This window comes from Pan troglodytes, chromosome 9 (assembly GCF_028858775.2).
Source record: "Pan troglodytes isolate AG18354 chromosome 9, NHGRI_mPanTro3-v2.0_pri, whole genome shotgun sequence".
Taxonomy (NCBI): Eukaryota; Metazoa; Chordata; class Mammalia; order Primates; family Hominidae; genus Pan; species Pan troglodytes.
This window is the reverse complement of record NC_072407.2, coordinates 130,359,500-130,376,494: the sequence shown is the minus strand read 5'-3', so window position 1 is coordinate 130,376,494 and position 16,995 is coordinate 130,359,500. Positions and strand designations below refer to the sequence as shown.

Sequence of the window (16,995 nt, the reverse complement as noted above, 5' to 3'; positions counted from 1 at the left end):
GAGAAAAGACAAACTACCAATATCAAAAATGAGAGAGGGGGCATATCTAGTTTCTAAAGATATTAAAATATAACAAGCCAAATAGTACAAACTGTATTATTGCAGTTATATAAAATTCTAGAAAAAAGCAAATTATTCTGTCCTGAGAGAAAACAGATCAGCAGTTGCTGAGGATGGAGGTGCAGGAATAGTGGATTATAAAGGGACACAAAGAAACTTCTGGAGTTGATTAAACGTTTGTTATTTTGATTGTGGTGATGGTTTCATGAGTATATACGTATTCAAAAGCTGATCAAATTGTACATTTTATACATGTATGGTTTAATGTACTTTAATTATACCTCAATAATGTTTCTCTGTAATGTCAGCAGTGGCTGATTAGCTCAGTTGGTTGTTGTCCAGTGTTAATGAGGCCAAGACCACAAGCTCAAGTCATTCACAGCCCAGTTAGCTTTTCTATTCCCAGTAGCAACAAAATGCACCTCTATTTTCCTAAATTTTAAGGTCATTGGGTTAGAGTGTGAATGGCTCAGGGAAACCCATAACCACTACAAGGAAAAAATAATTTCTCGGAGTAAATTGTTTACAGATGATGGATCTTACCAGATTCTTGGTTTACAATGGTGAGCACTGTTTCTCGTTTTCTCTATAATGGTTTCTAACTAATCCCACTTAATTCTGAATTTCACTTTATCTCTTAACACTAAAGACCAAATTAATTGACACATTAAGAGTAACTATTACTTACGTAAGTACATATAAATATTTTCATGTCATTTCTTGGCATCTAAATATCTGTTCTTCCTTTTCCTTCTTTAAAATAAAATTTAAATAGTTTCACTGCGGTATAATTGATACATAATAAGCTGTGCAAATTAAAACGCATAATTTGATAGGGTTTAACTTATTGTACACTGTGAAACTATTACCGCATTAATGCTAATGAACACATCACCCAAAGTTCCCTCTAGCCTTGTGTAATCCCTTCCTCCCGCACAGCCCCCCATCTCCATCTCCTGTCCTCAGACAACTGATCTGAATTCTGTCACCATAGATTGGTGTATTAGTCTGTTTTTGCACTGCTATAAAGAACTACCTGAGACTGGGTAATTATGAAGAAAAGAGGTTTAATTGATTCACAGTTCTGCAGGCTGTACAGGAAACAACCTATACAGCAGACTGGGAGGCCTCAGGAAACTTACAATCACAATAGAAGGTGAAATGGAAGCAAGCACCTTCTTCACGTGGTGGCAGGAGCAGAAGAGAGAGAGAGAGAGTAAGAGAGAGAGAGAGCAAAGGAGGAAGTGCCACACATTTTTAAACCATCAGATCTTGTGAGAACTCACTCACTATCATGAGAAAAGCAAGGGGGAAATCCACCTTCATGATCCATGGTGTCCCACCAGGTTCCTCCCCCAACATTGGGGATTACAATTCAACATGAGATTTGAGTAGGGACACAAAATCAAACCATATCAATGAGTTTTCATTTTCTAGAATTTTGTATAAGTGAAATAATATACGATTTATTCTTTTTTGTCTGGCTTCTTTTCCTGAGCATAATAATTTAGAGATGCATTAAGTGCATTTATAAATGATTTGATCCTTTTTATTACCAAGAATAGATACCCCCCGCCCCTCCCAACACATTTATCTGTTGATATATATTTGCATTGTTTTCAATTTTTGGCTATGAACAATCACGTAAAAGTCTCAGCACAGATATATATTTGTTTCTCTTGGATAAATACTTAGTGGAATTGCTTGATGATGTGTGTTTAATTTTTCTTGTGACATTAATTTTTCATTTTAGAATAAATTTGAGTTTACAAAAAAATTGAAAGTTAGTACATATACTCCCACAGCCAGTTTTTCTTGCTATGAAGGTATTACATGAGAATGGTACGTTTTTCACAATTAACGAACCAATCTTGATACATTATTATTCACTGAAATCCATACGCAACTGATATCCTTTGTTTTTACTCAGTGTCTTCTTTCTGTTCTAGAGTCCAATCCAGGATTCTTCATTACATGTGTCTCTAGCTCCTTTTGGCTGTGATAATTTCTCAGACTCTTCTTGTTTTTGATCCCCTTGACTATTTTGAGGGGTACTGATTAGATATTTTGTAGAATGTTTCTCAATTGAGATTTGTCTGATATTTTTCTTATGATTAAATTGTGGTTATACAGTTTTTTAGAATATACGTTCAAATTTTTAGAAACTTGTATGCCATTTTCCATGGTAGTAGTACCATGTTACATTCTCGCTAGAAGTGTTCGAGAGTTCCAGTTGCTCTTCATCCTGGTCAACACTTGACATGGTCAACATTTTTACATTTAGATCTTGTAATGAATATGATATCATTGTGGTTTTAAGTTGCATTTTCCTAATTACAATGATGTTTGGCACTTTTTCATATGCTGATTGGAGATTCTTATATCTTCTGTATAGTGTTCCAACCTTTTGCCATTGTCTTCTCCTTGATATATTTTTGAATATATTTTTATTTTATTTTTGTCAAATATATGTGCATAAATATGTTCTCACAGTCTGTGACTTGCCTTTTAATTTTCTTAATGGTATCTTTTGAAGAACAAATTTCTTTTCATTTTAATGAAGTTCAATTTATTAGTTTTCTCTTCTGTGGTTCAGGTTTTTGGTATTATATCTAGAAATATCTTGCTTAATGCAAATTTTTTCTACTATGTTTACTTATAAAAGTTTTACTATGTTTACTTACAAAAGAGTTAGGTTTTACATTTAGGTCTATGATTCATTTGAATTAATTTTTGTGTATGGTTGAGTACAGATCAAATTTAATTTTTTGCATGCAGATATTTAATTGGTTTACTACCATTTGTTGAAAAGATTTTATCATGTTTTTCAAAAATCAATTGAATAAATATGCATTAGTCTATTTCTGAAGCTTTTATGCTCTTCTGATCTATATGTCTATATAGTCCTCTGACTGATCTGTCTATTTTGTTCACCAATTCCAAGCTATCTTGGGTAATGTCATTTTATAGTAAACTTTTGTATTCAGTAGGGTAAATCCTCCAACTTTGTGTGTATGTATTTTCTTTTGTTTTAATGAAAATTGATTTGACCCTCTGCATTTCCATACAAACTTTAGAATCCACTTGTCCATTTCTACAAAGGAGCCTGATAAAATTTTGATTGATATTACATTGAACCTATAGATCAATTTGCAAAGAATTTCAATTTTAACAATATTTGGTCTTCCTATCTATAAGTGTGGTACACCTTACTATGTATTTTAGTCTTTAATTTCTCTCAGGAACATTTTAGTCTTTTCAGTGTAGAGCTCCTGGGAATCTTTTGTTAGATTTATTATTAGACATATCTTCTGGCAACACTGTAAATGTAATTTAAAAATATATACTTTCTATTGTTTGCTGTTATTGTATAAGAATAACATTGATTTTTGTATGTTAACCCTATATCCTACAATCATGCTAAATTTATTCATTAGTTTTAAAATTCCTCCGCTTTTACTGACATAAAAAGTCATATCATCCACAAACAGGAACATGTTTCCTTCTTCCTTTTCAATTATTACATCTTCTTTTTCATTTTTTGGCCTTTATTGCAATGTCTAGGGCCATTGATAATTTTTGGATATCATTTGTATGATGAAAAATGAAGTGCACTCCCAGTGGCCTTTTGAACTCCCTTCATCCTCTGACTTTTATTCAAAATACTACCAAATAGATTAAAAGCAGTGATTAAAAATTAGTCTCTTATACTTACAAATGTAAGAACATAAACAGATTTAGTGCAAAGATGGACAAATATTTTTGTTGTGCCAAGAGTACAATAATGGAGTATGTAGCATGTGATATGTTAATACCTACTATTTGCATGTTATTTCATGAATTTGAAGATACTTTTGTATCTTACACATAACTGTACATAAAATAGTAAACAAAAAATTCCAGGGATGTAGCCAGTTTGATGTTTTAAAAATCCAGCTTCTGGTGGCAGTGTAGATTTTTTTCATAACAAGTCATGGGAAATAACCATTAAGTGATGATATTTGGTGAAATAAGGAAGATCCTACGGTCTAACTCAGTATAAAATATTCACCCAAAACTAAAAACCTCCAGCTCTGAGTTGCAGCATTAATAAAAGAAATGAGCAATCACAGTGGGCATACTCAAGAGTTCTCAGAGAAGAGTTACCTTTCTAGAACTTGCTCATATTTCTGTAGTGGCTTATAAGAATAGAAAAATCAGTCTTCGTTATGGGCACTTGCCAAAAAGTTTTTGCAGTTAGTACGGCCTTATTCAAAGAAATGACCATCTTAACAAGCATTAGTAATGATCATTATGAGACACAGAAGAAGCTTAGTGGCAGTGAAAAAAAAAATGGAATCAGAATTAGGATACTGAAAGTTACCTTAGCCAACAAGCAAAACTTGGTATGAATTGCCCAACGTGTGGCTATATCTGCTGTTATTGGTAGAAAAGTGCATGTGTGTTTGCATGTCTGTTGACCGTTTGTGTATAGTTCATTCCATACCTTGAATGTAACTTGTTTGATAACTAATTCTTTTTGGTGACTTTTACACATCTTGAATTACTGTATTAGCCTCTAACACTCAATCTAAGTACAGCCATCTGATACTTGCTGTCAAGATCAATAGGTAGGAGGGGGTACCTTTTAGGTGCTCTGCCTGTCTCACTTTCCCACACATCATTACATTTTCCCACTACATTTATCTGAGCACCTTTGGAATTTCTGGCTATAAAGCTAAAAAAGTTCTAATTTTCTCATCTGTAGAAATTGGAATAATAGTAGTTAGCTATTTTGCAAGTCCTGCTATATGCAAAACAATATGCTAAACACTTTACATGTTTATCTTAAAATAATAGTACCCATCTTCTAGGGCTGCTGTGAGGATTAAAATAGATGTATGTGAAGCACAAAATCCAACCCCTGAGACAAAATGAATATGAAGTAAGGCTTAAGCATTAATTAATGATATTAATATGTTTCTACTATTAAGATGGTTTGTTTGACAAGAGTCACATTAATATCCAAATCAATCATTTTATCAAAATTACATGCAATACTATGGTATTTATCTTTACATATGCAACTGTGTGTCTGAAACTGTTTCTTAAGGCTAAAACTCTTAGAAATGGAATTACTGTTGAGACTCATTTAGTTGCAAGTAATAGGAAGTATCTTGGGCTCTCCTTGGGAAAAAAAAATATTTTCTAGATTCAGAGGTGAGTGATGGGCCTCTGTGATTGTCAGGAAGGCAGCTGGAACTATGCTGGTTCCAGAGCCAGGAACTGAAAAACTGTCAGAACTTCCTCTCCATCTCTTGTTTCTCCTGTCTGTGCATCTGTGGCATTCTTCCCTCTCTTGGCAGGCAAGTTTCCACTGTTTTTCTTGTTCCACATGATAGGAAGCATGACCTTGCAGCAATTCCAGAATTTATGCATCATCGGTCCAGCTACATAACAAGAGGCCAAATCTCTCTCTTTCTCTGTTACGATTTAAAAATCCAGAGGACGGGGCTCAGTGCTTACTCCTGCCTATGTAGCTGTGGCTGTGGGGAAAGACACCCATCACTGGGGGCTTCTCTTGAGGGTGGGCAGACAGGGTCCAGAGCAGAGTACCTGGCAAGCAACTCTGTTTCCACTCTACTGGGTCAAAGTCCATGCACATAACACTTTTCTTTTCTTTTCTTTTCTTTTTTCCTTTTTCTTTTCTTTCTTTCTTTCTTTCTTTCTTTCTTTCTTTCTTTCTTTCTTTCTTTCTTTCTTTCTTTCTTTTTTTTTTTTTTTGAGACAGACTCTCCCTCTGTTGCCCAGGCTGGAGTGCAGTGGCATGATCTCAGCTCACTGCAACCTCCACCTCCCGGGTTCAAGTGATTCTCCTGCTTCAGCCTCTGGAGTAGCTGGGATTACAGGCGCCCACCACCACATCCAGTTAATTTTTTTTTTTTGTATTTTTAGTAGAGATGGGGTTTCACCATCTTGGCCAAGCTGGTCTTGAACTCCTGACTTTATGATCCACTCACCTCGGCCTCCCAAAGTACTGGGATTACAGGCATGAGCCACACTTTTAATGTATATTCCCAGATTTCTCTCCAAAATGATTTATCTTTATATTTCTACTAATGGTATATGTGAGCAGCTGTTTCTAAATAAAAATAACATCTCTCCAGTCTGTTCTATAACATCTCTCCAGTCTGCTCTATTACATTCAAGTCTTTCAACTGTAATCATCAATGAAGGTAAATAATATATTAGAGAGGGAGAATCTAATGTTATGTCTTTTTCCTAAGGCAAAACATCTCTCCTACATCTTAAACTCCTGCCTAAACTCCTTTCTTAACATCTCCTTCCCTTTTGCCCCTACTTTTGGGCAGCCTCAAAGGAGCTAGGCTCATCCCTCAGCCCCAGCCACTCTCCCAAGAGGTTTACCAACTCTCATAATTTCATTTAGCACTTTTGTAATAATGATCTTCAAAATCTAACTGCTCTTCTCTTATGTCATTAATAACACATTCTTTTAATATTTATGGTCAGAAACTGAGACATCAACTTCGACTTCTCCTTTTCCCTCCTTGGCTATATCCAATCTCTTACCAAGATTTTTTGGTCATATACATAGGTGTCTTTGTTTCTGTTTTTTTCTTTATTTTTATTTTTTTGAAATGGAGTCTCGCTCTGTTGCCCAGGCTGGAGTGCAGTGGTGCGATCTCGGCTCACTGCAAGCTCTGCCTCCCAGGTTCACAGCATTCTCCTGCCTCAGCCTCCTGAGTAGCTGGGACTACAGGCACCCGCCACCACGCCCGGCTAAGTTTTTGTATTTTTAGTAGAGACGGGGTTTCACCATGTTAGCCAGGATGGTCTCCATCTCCTGACCTCGTAATCTGCCCCCCTCGGCCTCCCAAAGTGCTGGGATTACAGGCGTGAGCCACCGTGCCCGGCCGGGTGTCTTTGTTTCTTTTTTGCCTGCCACCTCTCTCTGTAATTCAGTCTACAGGCAAGCAACAAATGTTAGATCCTCAGATCCCAAGTTTAGATTTTACATTTGAGTCATATTCAATAACTGACTCTTTTAGCCCCAATTCCAAATTCTCTGAGTGGGTCATGTACCTATTTCTAGATCAGTTAGGTATGGCCAAGGGTGAGGGTCACATAGCAGAAATATGAATGGCTGTTGGTCCCTATAGGTGGGACGTGTTGTTTCCAAAACAGAGGGTCTGAGAGGAAAACTCCATAGGAGGCCATTAGCTGAATCATTGAAACATCAGAGAAAGAAATTCAAATGTTATCAGTTACCAGAATTTGGGAAATATTCAGTATCTTTTTGATGAGCTTTCAGTTCAAATATAGATTTCCTGAGTAAATAAAGCTTAATTTTATGCTGGAAATTTTTATATAATTATTTGATGAAAAAATAATAAAAATGATAACAATATTTTTAAAAAATAACAAGATAATTTTTTTGAAAGTGAAAATAATACAAATGGAAAAGGATACATCATTCTATCTTCCTGTCTTTGGTTTAGACAGAAAATCACACCACCAGCGACCAGCAGCCTTTGCAGACCCACATTTTCTTCACATGGACACGTAGCTTGTGACTCGTCTGCTGCAAAGGTTTATGGCCTTCACCTCCCTGTTGTTTCATGCTGCTGGAGGGACATTAGCACTCTGGGTGTTCCCAGTTGTGAAAGGATCTTAATATGAGTTGAATTCGGATCAGGAATGGTAAGCAGACAGGTCTAGAAGAGGCTTCCCCGCAGTTTAAAATATTACTCTTACTACATTAACAACCAAAATTAAGCTCAAAGAAAATAATGAAACTTAAGGAGACAGTCACTCTTTTGACTTTTACATTTTCAGGCATCCCTATTAAGTATTCCAAGGTAAAGAAGTACATCAAGCTTTTCCTGCCTCATCTCTCATATTCTATACTTTTTTCATGCAGAATTTTTTCACCCAGGGCTTGCTGTACAATTTCATGCCTCTGGGCTTAAGCAACTATTGTTGCCTTTGTCTTTTCTGTGTAGCAAGAGTCGATTTCTTCTGTGTACTAAGGGTCATGTGGCAAGAGTCTACTGCTTCCCCAACATCTGAATCAAATACCTCTTCTTCTACGCAGGCTTTCGTCAAATCTTTCCTCCTCTTCCACTTCTACTGGTACAGCAGTTCCTTTCTATGTGAACCCACCACACTTTGATTCCTCACTCTTTAGTATTTAACAAATAGGTTGAACACGTACTTTGTGTCAAGTATAATAGTTGACTTGTATAGGATGAAAATATTAGATGAAAAAGCATTATTCTCGCCTACAAATAGCTTTTAATTCATCAAGAGACACAAAAACGAAAATACTATATAACATGTTGGCACTTTTCTTCTTTACTCCTGGTGTTTCCTTTAATGTGGAAGGAGCTCCATTAGTGTGACACTCCCAGCTTTTCTCTGCTCCTTACTTGCTCCCCTCCCAGGAATACTACGTTTAATGGGTGGGTTTTGAAAGAAGAAATTAGTCCTGCCCGTGAGGGATTTATATTTGTTTTTGTTAGGCCATGCCATAATTCTCATACTGGTATAGGCCCCCGTGTGGGGAAAGATGACCTGTTCATCTGAGCCTGCATTTGGGAGTGTAAGTTAGCCTAATCTGGAAATATCATTAGGAAGCTCCCTTTTCCAATTGCCCTTAGGTATAAACTCATCGCTGTTACATCAGCTTCATCAGTAATAAGGGTCATATTTTGGTATCCTGTCTCATCTGCTGTTTTTTGTTTTTATTTTTATTCCTTAATTTTTGCAGAGCTTGGGTAGAAAAGGAGAGTGCTATTAATATGTTCTGCTCCTTCCAACCCTCCCCATCATTCATGTAGACAGGTGCAGAGCACAAGGAACTTGAGAAAGGGGGACCCAAAGGAATCAGAGACGTTGTCACAGAAGAAGCAATGTGAAAATTCTTAGCGAAAATGTCGGAGTGTTTGGTGGACAGGACAGAGACACTGTTCCTGTCATGGGAGACAATGTGTCCACAGCAGGAGCACGGTGGTTTCACGGAAGAATACATCCACTGGGTGGAGGCACTGAGGGTGTCCAGAGCTGGGACTGGATAGGAAAATAGGAATCAATTCACAAAGGGATCTGTCACATTAAGGAATTCGGTTACTTTTCAATAGCCAATGGGGGACCACAAAAGAATCTTAAATTGAGGAATGCTATGAGAAAATTTGGGCGTCAAAAATATGATGTGAGCAGCAGTGAGAACCTGACTTGGCGGGGGTGAGAGAGAGCTGGGGGCTGGAGATGGGTTGTGCACCAGTCCATGTGGGAGCTGACAAGGGACCCGAGCAAGCAGTGACAACAGGAGAGGAACAAAAGGAAGGGGCTCAGGAGATCTTGGAGAGGTAGAGGCTGGGATACAGTGACTAAATGTGGGAGAAAGGGGAGCTGGGAAGGCCCATGCTTGCTCCTAGATTTTAGGATTGGGCATCTACAAGTGGAAAGGAGGGGGTGTCTCTAATCTTTAATCTTACCGTCTAAGATGCTGCATCATAATTCATTGATAATTCAATCACACTTGGTCATGACCTCTTCAAAAAGAGTAATGATGGCTTTCAATTGAGTATCCACATGGCCTAGCATATTGCCGGATATATTCTGGGCTCAAAATACTTCTTTCATTTTTCATGTTTTCTGAAAAACACATATAGTACTTACTATGTGCCAGATACTATTCTAAGTTCTTTACAAGTATTATTTCACATGCTCTTTGTAACAATCCTATGGGATAAGCATTCATATCCTCCCTTTGCAAATTAGGAAACTGAGGCACAGAGCTGAAGTACTTTGCTTGAGGTGATACCATAATAAGTGGCAGAGCTGGGTGTCAAGCTCATGCAGCCTAGCTTTGGGGATGTTGCTCTCAACCCTTGTGTTACACTGAATAAATATACAACTCTCTTGAAGCCTGCTAGGTTAATACCTCCAAAGTGACTTCTATCCACTTTCAATTGATTAACATCTTTACAACTCAGCTGAGCTGTCCTTTGACCCTCCAGTGCCTCCTTGAGCCAAGGCTGGGTTTGCTGCCCCTCCTGTGGGTTTTCAGGGTCCAGTCCTTGCCTCTGTCAGAGGGCAGACGCTTGCACCTGCTTATTCATTCTGGCTGGTGAGCACCCTGAGGGCAGGAGATTGTCTAACATGTGTCTATGGTCAAAGCACCTAGCATTCATTTATTTTGGCTAAAACCAGAAACAAATCACCCAACAAAGTTGATGCCCATGTGGCAGGACCAGGAAGACCCTTGAAAAGTGACACTTGAGAGAGCTGGTGGTGGGGGAAGGAGATGAATGGCAGGTAGAGTGAGAAACTGCTCATTAGGGCCCGAGCCTTCTCATCTCACGAAGAAAGGGAGTAGAGGTGGAGAATTCCCTTCCAGTGAAGCCTCCAAACATCTGTTTCTCATCTTACTATCCATTTATGATTTTCTTCCTCTTCCTACCTCTGCCTCTTGGGGTTGGCTGCAGCTGGAAAGCCCATGTGGAAGTAAAATTCTCGGTAAATCACCAGGAAGCCTCCAGGGCTTTCAGGCTCATTTTTCACTGGAAACGGCCAAATCCAGCAGAGGCTGGTGAAGGTTGGTGAAGAAAGCCTGGCCTGGAGCACTTCTGAGTCTGGTTTCTGCTCTGCACAATGAGTGGAGAGTGAGGGCATGAGAGTATGTGCGCAGGTGTTGGCCCCCACGCTTCCTTACTGCTCTTGGCAGGAGTCAGGGGTCCAAGCCTCTAAATGGCCAAGCCTGACAGACCTTCGAGGGTTCTCCTGCTGTATTCCACTGAGGACAAGCTGTTGTGCTTCCATGAGAAAGTCTCCGTAAATGCCATGTCTGCCTCAGGGCTCTGCGCTTGCCACCCACAGACTTCACAGGAAAGGAAACGGGCTGGGAGAGGATGCCTAAATGACTTGGCTGTAGTGGGAGCTGCACCAGGCAGAGGAGGCTGTGAGAGCCTAAGAACCAGGTAATAGGAAATGTCATATACTAGACAGCTTCTGCAGCACAGATGGTAAAACTTCACTTCTGTATACCAATATTGCCTTTTAAGTTTAAGCTGCTTTCTATTTAATTAAGCTACATTCACATTTGGTTGGAGAGTCAGGTTATGGCACAAAGTTCCACAGGCAGCGAAAATTGCAATGAACCTGTTATGACAATCAAGTTCTAGGATGAGCTCCTTGATAGATGCCGCAACTCTGTGTACATCATTTAGCCTCCAAGTCTGGTTTCATCAGACTTTATAATTCAAGTGATGCTGTATTAGGATAATAGATTTTGCTTTGAGATTCTCCAGGGATGATGGTAGTAATAACTTTCTGTTATGAATGTGATCATTCTTGAGGGAGGTTTTTACTGGAACTTCAGGCATTGGTAGTTCTTTCTGGAGGTCTTGGACTCATCTGGGAGGGGCCTTTATGGTATCGTGCTGGGCTTTGGATATTATCTGTAATTTCTTCTCTTTCTTAGCCCATTAAAGTCCTTTAGTGACAGTAGAATAAATTCTCAGTCCAAGGGTCTTTCCATTAATGAATTTGCTCAATTTCATGGACTAAATTTGAGACTCACATGATATAAAAAAGGATTTCCTTGCTACATCCAAGTGTGAGAAACATCCTGGAAAACATAGTTTCCAGAAAACATTGAGGGTTTATGAAAATAACAAATGAGATGATTTGAATTGAGGCTCTACTTGGCAACCGAGCACTTGAGGTTCCCATATACAAGTGCCTTCCCTGTTTGTCTTTTAGAATTCCCTGGAAGAACTTCGTGCTTGCACATCTGCTCCCAAATTTCCATTTGACACTGAGTATAAGTGTTTCCACACTACTACAGTGGGGGAATGATAATATTCTGGTGGAATTCACACTAAGAGGAAAATGGCTAATATTGGAGCCTGAGGGAAGTTGGGAGCCCGCTTGTGTGTCTGAACTGAACTGAATAGATAACACTGCTCCCGCTACAGACAAAGGTGGAAAGCCCATTAAAAAACACCGCATGTTCTCACTCACATGAGAATTGAACAATGAGAATGCTTGGGTACAGAGTGGGGAACATCACACACCGGGGCCTGTCGTGGGGTGTGGGGCAGCGGGGAGGGATAGCATTAGGAGATATACCTAATGTAAATGATGAGTTAATGGGTGCAGCACACCAACATGGCACATGTATACATATGTAACCAACCTGCACGTTGTGCACATGTACCCTAAAACTTAAAGTACAATAATAATAATAAAAGGAGACTTGAGAATCTCCCTGCTGCTTTGTTTGATGAAAGCTTTGTTGTTGGGACAATTCACCATAACCTAGCTCTAACTTTTCTTAGAACGAGTTGTGCCAGAGACACCACAGGGCTAAGAGAAATAGACATTTTTTTGATTTTGTTTTTTGTATACTTTCAACCGTGAATTTGACAGAAATGCACAAACATGTTGAATCTGGCAGTATTATCCAGGATACTGAATAATAGTAACAACAACAACATCTAACATTTGTAGAGCCCTTGCTGTGTGTCAGACATGGTGTTGTTCACTCTGCATAAATTATATCATTTCATTGTCACAACAATGTTAAGAGCAATGTACTCTCAATATGCCTATTTTGCTTATGAGAAAACTGAGGCAAGTTTGGGGAGTGATTAAACAACTTGTCCAAATTCACGTAACTAAGTGGCTGAGTTTGTTCTTAACAAGACTGGTTGGTTGACTGCAGAGTCTATAATCTGTGTTGTCTGCTGCTTCTCTGGAAACTGAGAGTTCTGCAATGTAAGGCAACTTTTAGCTCACAGCTTTCTCAGAGTATCACCTAACATATCCTTACTTCCATAACTAGCGAACAAGACTGATGTTCAGAGTTTCAAGCAAGCAGGTACCCAGGAGTTGGATGTTTAGGACTTTTCTTCTTCCATCTTCCCAGGAATAACTGCTGGCAATATATGTAGTTCTGGTACTCTTGTTAATTCCATTTCAGTGGCTGGATGTAGGTGGAAATGGGAAAGGGAACTTGGTTATTATTACTACTGAAAATGGGTAAAGGCATAGTAATACTCCTGGGAATGTCAGCATATGACTTTCTCTGAGTAAACCCAAAGGCAGAGGGAGGAGATGATAAGCGATACTGTGGCTTTAACTTTCCCTCTCACTTAGAAATATGTGACAGAAAGAATGAGAAAACAAGGCATGACAGAAAACGGTGACAAAATGGTCCCTGCCAACCAACAGGGATGTCTTAGGATCAAACAGCTCAGCCAGAGGGGAACTGGATCCTTCATGGTACCTTGAGAGCCCAGTGGGGCCGCTCATAGGCAGCTATCCCTGTGCAGGGCCTGCCATTCTCCTTATTTGGACTGTGCTTATTAACAAATCCTGTGCTTTGGAGGAGGGATGTCCCATTCCCTCAACCCACACATGGGCTTTAGATCTGTGGTTTCCTCTCTTCCTTTGCCCCCAACGCTGTGTAAGTCCAAGTGGATGGGGAAAGCTCTGTTGACATTTTGGAGGGAGGAGAAGGAAACGAGTGGGTGAGTAGGCTCCAAAGCCTCTTTCTGCAGCTGTGACCTTTAGGCAAGCTTTGCTTTCTCAGGGCTCAGAGCTCACAGTGGGCTCTCTGGGAGCATGTCTGATTTGCATATCTTTTCCACCTCCTTAAACTGAATGAGGCCTGGGGAGGAGGCATCTTCAGAAGATGAAGCAGCTGAAGTGGAGGGAATCTGTGTCAGCCAAGATGACACCAGTCAGGAACCCAAGCTTGAAGATGACCAGGCTCTCCCACCACAGTCTGCTACGGGGCTGGAATCCCCATCTCCCATCATTCTCCAGGGGGCTCCTAAAGAGGTGGGCATATTTTTTTCCTGGTTTGAAACATGATGTGAATTGAAGGCAGAGAATATGGATGGTTCAAAGAGCTCCAGTCTGGTCTGGTCGCTTGGAGGCCTGGTTTCCAGTCCAGCATACTGCCATGTCTCCCCTAGCTCCATCTACCAAGCAAAAATCATAATGCTGGCCATTTCATAGGCTAGTATAATATCATGATTCATGATCTCACTTGATTCAAAATGTCCTGTAAATGGTAAGGGATTATTCTCATGTAAGAGGTGACTATTATTACTAAAACAAAGTTGCAAAGACTTGGAACCAACCCAAATGCCCATCAATGATAGACTGGATAAAGAAAATGTGCACATACACACCATGGAATATTATGCAGCCATAAAAATGAATGAGTTCATATTATTTGCAGGGACATGGATGAAGCTGGAAACCATCATCCTCAGCAAACTAACATAGGAACAGAAAACCAAACACTGCACATTATCACTCATAAGTGGGAGTTGAACAATGAGAACACATGGACACAGGGAGGGGAACATCACACACCAGGGCCTGTCGGGGGGTGAGGGGAAAGGGGAGCAAGAGCATTAGGCCAAATATCTAATGCACGTGGGGCTTCAAACCTAGAGGATGGGTTAATAGGTACAGCAAACCACCATGATACATGTATACCTGTGTAACAAACCTGCACGTACGGCACATGTATCCCAGAACTTAAAAAAAAAAAATCAAACAAACAAAAAACCATAGTAGTATGTTTTAAATTAATAATATATGTTAATTGTTATTACTTAATAACATAAGCAGCTAATATTTACTAGATACCACATTAAATACTTTAATAAAACATATATATACATATGGTGCCTACTGTGTGCAAGACACTGTTCTAGAAACTGAAAGAAACACGATTTTTGCTCTCCTGGGACCTACTTACTCCTGGGAGAGACAGACAAAAAAATCACAAAAATAATTAAGATAATTTTAGACATTAATGAATATTGCAAAGAAAATTGGCTGGGTTTGGTGGCTCACACCTGTAATCCCAGCACTTTGGGAAGCCCAGGCAGGTGGATCATTTGAGGTCAGGAGTTTGAGACCAGCCTGGCCAACATGGTAAAACCCTGGCTCTACTAAAAATACAAAAAATTATCTCGGTGTGGTGGTGGGTGCCTGTAATCCCAGCTACTCGAGAGGCTGAGGCAGGAGAATCGCTTGAACTGGGGAAGTGGAGCTTGCAGTGAGGAAATGGAGATCGTGCCACTGCACGCCAGCCTGGACAACAGAGCGAGACTCTGTCTCAAATAATAGCACTTATTTAATAAATGGTGCTGGGAAAACTGGCTAGCCATATGTAGAAAGATGAAACTGGATCCCTTCCTTACACCTGATACAAACATTAATTCAAGATGGATTAAAGACTTAAATATTAGACCTGAAACCGTAAAAACCCTAGAAGAAAACCTAGGCAATACCATTCAGGACATAGGCACGGGCAAGGACTTCATGACTAATACAAAAAGCAATGATGACAAAAGCCAAAATAGACAAATGGGATCTAATTAAACTAAGGCACTTCTGCACAGCAAAAGAAACTACCATCAGAGTGAACAGGCAATCTACAGAATGGGAGAAAATTTTTGCAATCTACTAATCTGACAAAGGGCTAATATCCAGAATCTACAATGAACTCAAACAAATTTACAAGAAAAAAATGAACAACCCCATCAAAAAGTGGGCGAAGGATATGAACAGACACTTCTCAAAAGAAGACATTTATGCAGCCAACAGACACAAGAAAAAATGCTCATGATCACTGACCATCAGAGAAATGCAAATCAAAACCACAATGAGATACCATCTCATGCCAGTTAGAATGGCGATCATTAAAAAGTCAGGAAACAACAGACGCTTGAGAGGATGTAGAGAAATAGGAACGCTTTTATGATGTTGGTGGGAGTGTAAATTATTTCAACCATTGTGGAAGACAGTGTGGCAATTCCTCAAGGATCTAGAACTAGAAATACCATTTGACCCAGTGATCCCATTACTGGGTATATACCCAAAGATCATAAATCATGCTACTATAAAGACACATGCACATGTATGTTTATTGCAGCACTGTTCACAATAGCAAAGACTTGGAACCAACCCAAATGTCCATCAATGATAGACTGAATTAAGAAAATGTGGCACATATACACCATAGAATACTATGCAGTCATAAAAAAGGATGAGTTCATGTCCTTTGCAGGGACATGGATGAAGCTGGAAACCATCAATCTCAGCAAACTCTCACAAGGACAGAAAACCAAACACCGCATGTTCTCACTCACAGGTAGGAACTGAACAATGAGAATGCTTGGACACAGGGTGGGGAACATCACACACTGGGGCCTGTCGTGGGGTGGGGAGCTAGGGGAGGGATAGCATTAGGAGAAATACCTAATATAAATGACGAGTTAACAGGTGCAGCACACCAACATGGCACATGTATACATATGTAAGAAACCTGCACGTTGTGCACATGTACCCTAGAACTTAAAGTATAATAAAAAAGGAAGAAAGGAAAAAAGAATACTACACAGAAAATGGGCTAGAGAGTCCCAGGGTGGAGAACACAGCAGCTTTAGATTCATGGTTCCCTGCTGAGGAGGTGACTTGTGCTGAGACAGAAGACTTGACAACAGGGGGTGGGGGTCTCCCTGAGAAGAGAAGAGCAGGCTGACACTCCTGCACAGAGCACACTGGAAGGCAGAGAGAGGGCCTGGCAGGGTGGGTGGTCAGAGCAGATCCACCAGTGGACCAGGGCATGAGTTGAGTTTTTGTTTTTGTTTGTTTGTTTGTTTGTTTTTGAGACGGAGTCTTGCTCTGTCGCCCAGGCTGGAGTGCAATGGTGTGATCTCAGTTCACTGCAACCTCTGCCTCCTGAGTTCAAGCGATTCTCCTGCCTCAGCCTCCTGAGTAGCTGAGACTACAGGCATGCGCCACCACTCCTGGCTAATTTTTTGTATTTTTAGTAGAGACAGAGTTTCACCATGTTAGCTAGGATGGCCTTGATCTCCTGACCTTGTGATCTGCCCGCCC

The 16,995-nt window shown here is 39.8% G+C and overlaps 1 long non-coding RNA gene across 3 annotated transcripts in view; it reads right to left on the bottom strand.

Annotated features, from left to right (window-relative positions):
* Positions 1-16,995, bottom strand: part of LOC107967248 (uncharacterized) — a 40,536-nt gene that overhangs the window by 11,306 nt on the left and 12,235 nt on the right. For 2 of the 3 annotated variants that reach the window (XR_008538175.2, XR_008538176.2), the window contains exon 2: positions 9,558-9,717. This is a non-coding gene — a long non-coding RNA (uncharacterized LOC107967248). Of the gene's footprint in view, positions 1-6,659; positions 9,130-9,557; positions 9,718-16,995 lie in introns of those variants that run through there. The other variant, XR_001707613.4, reaches the window with a different exon arrangement.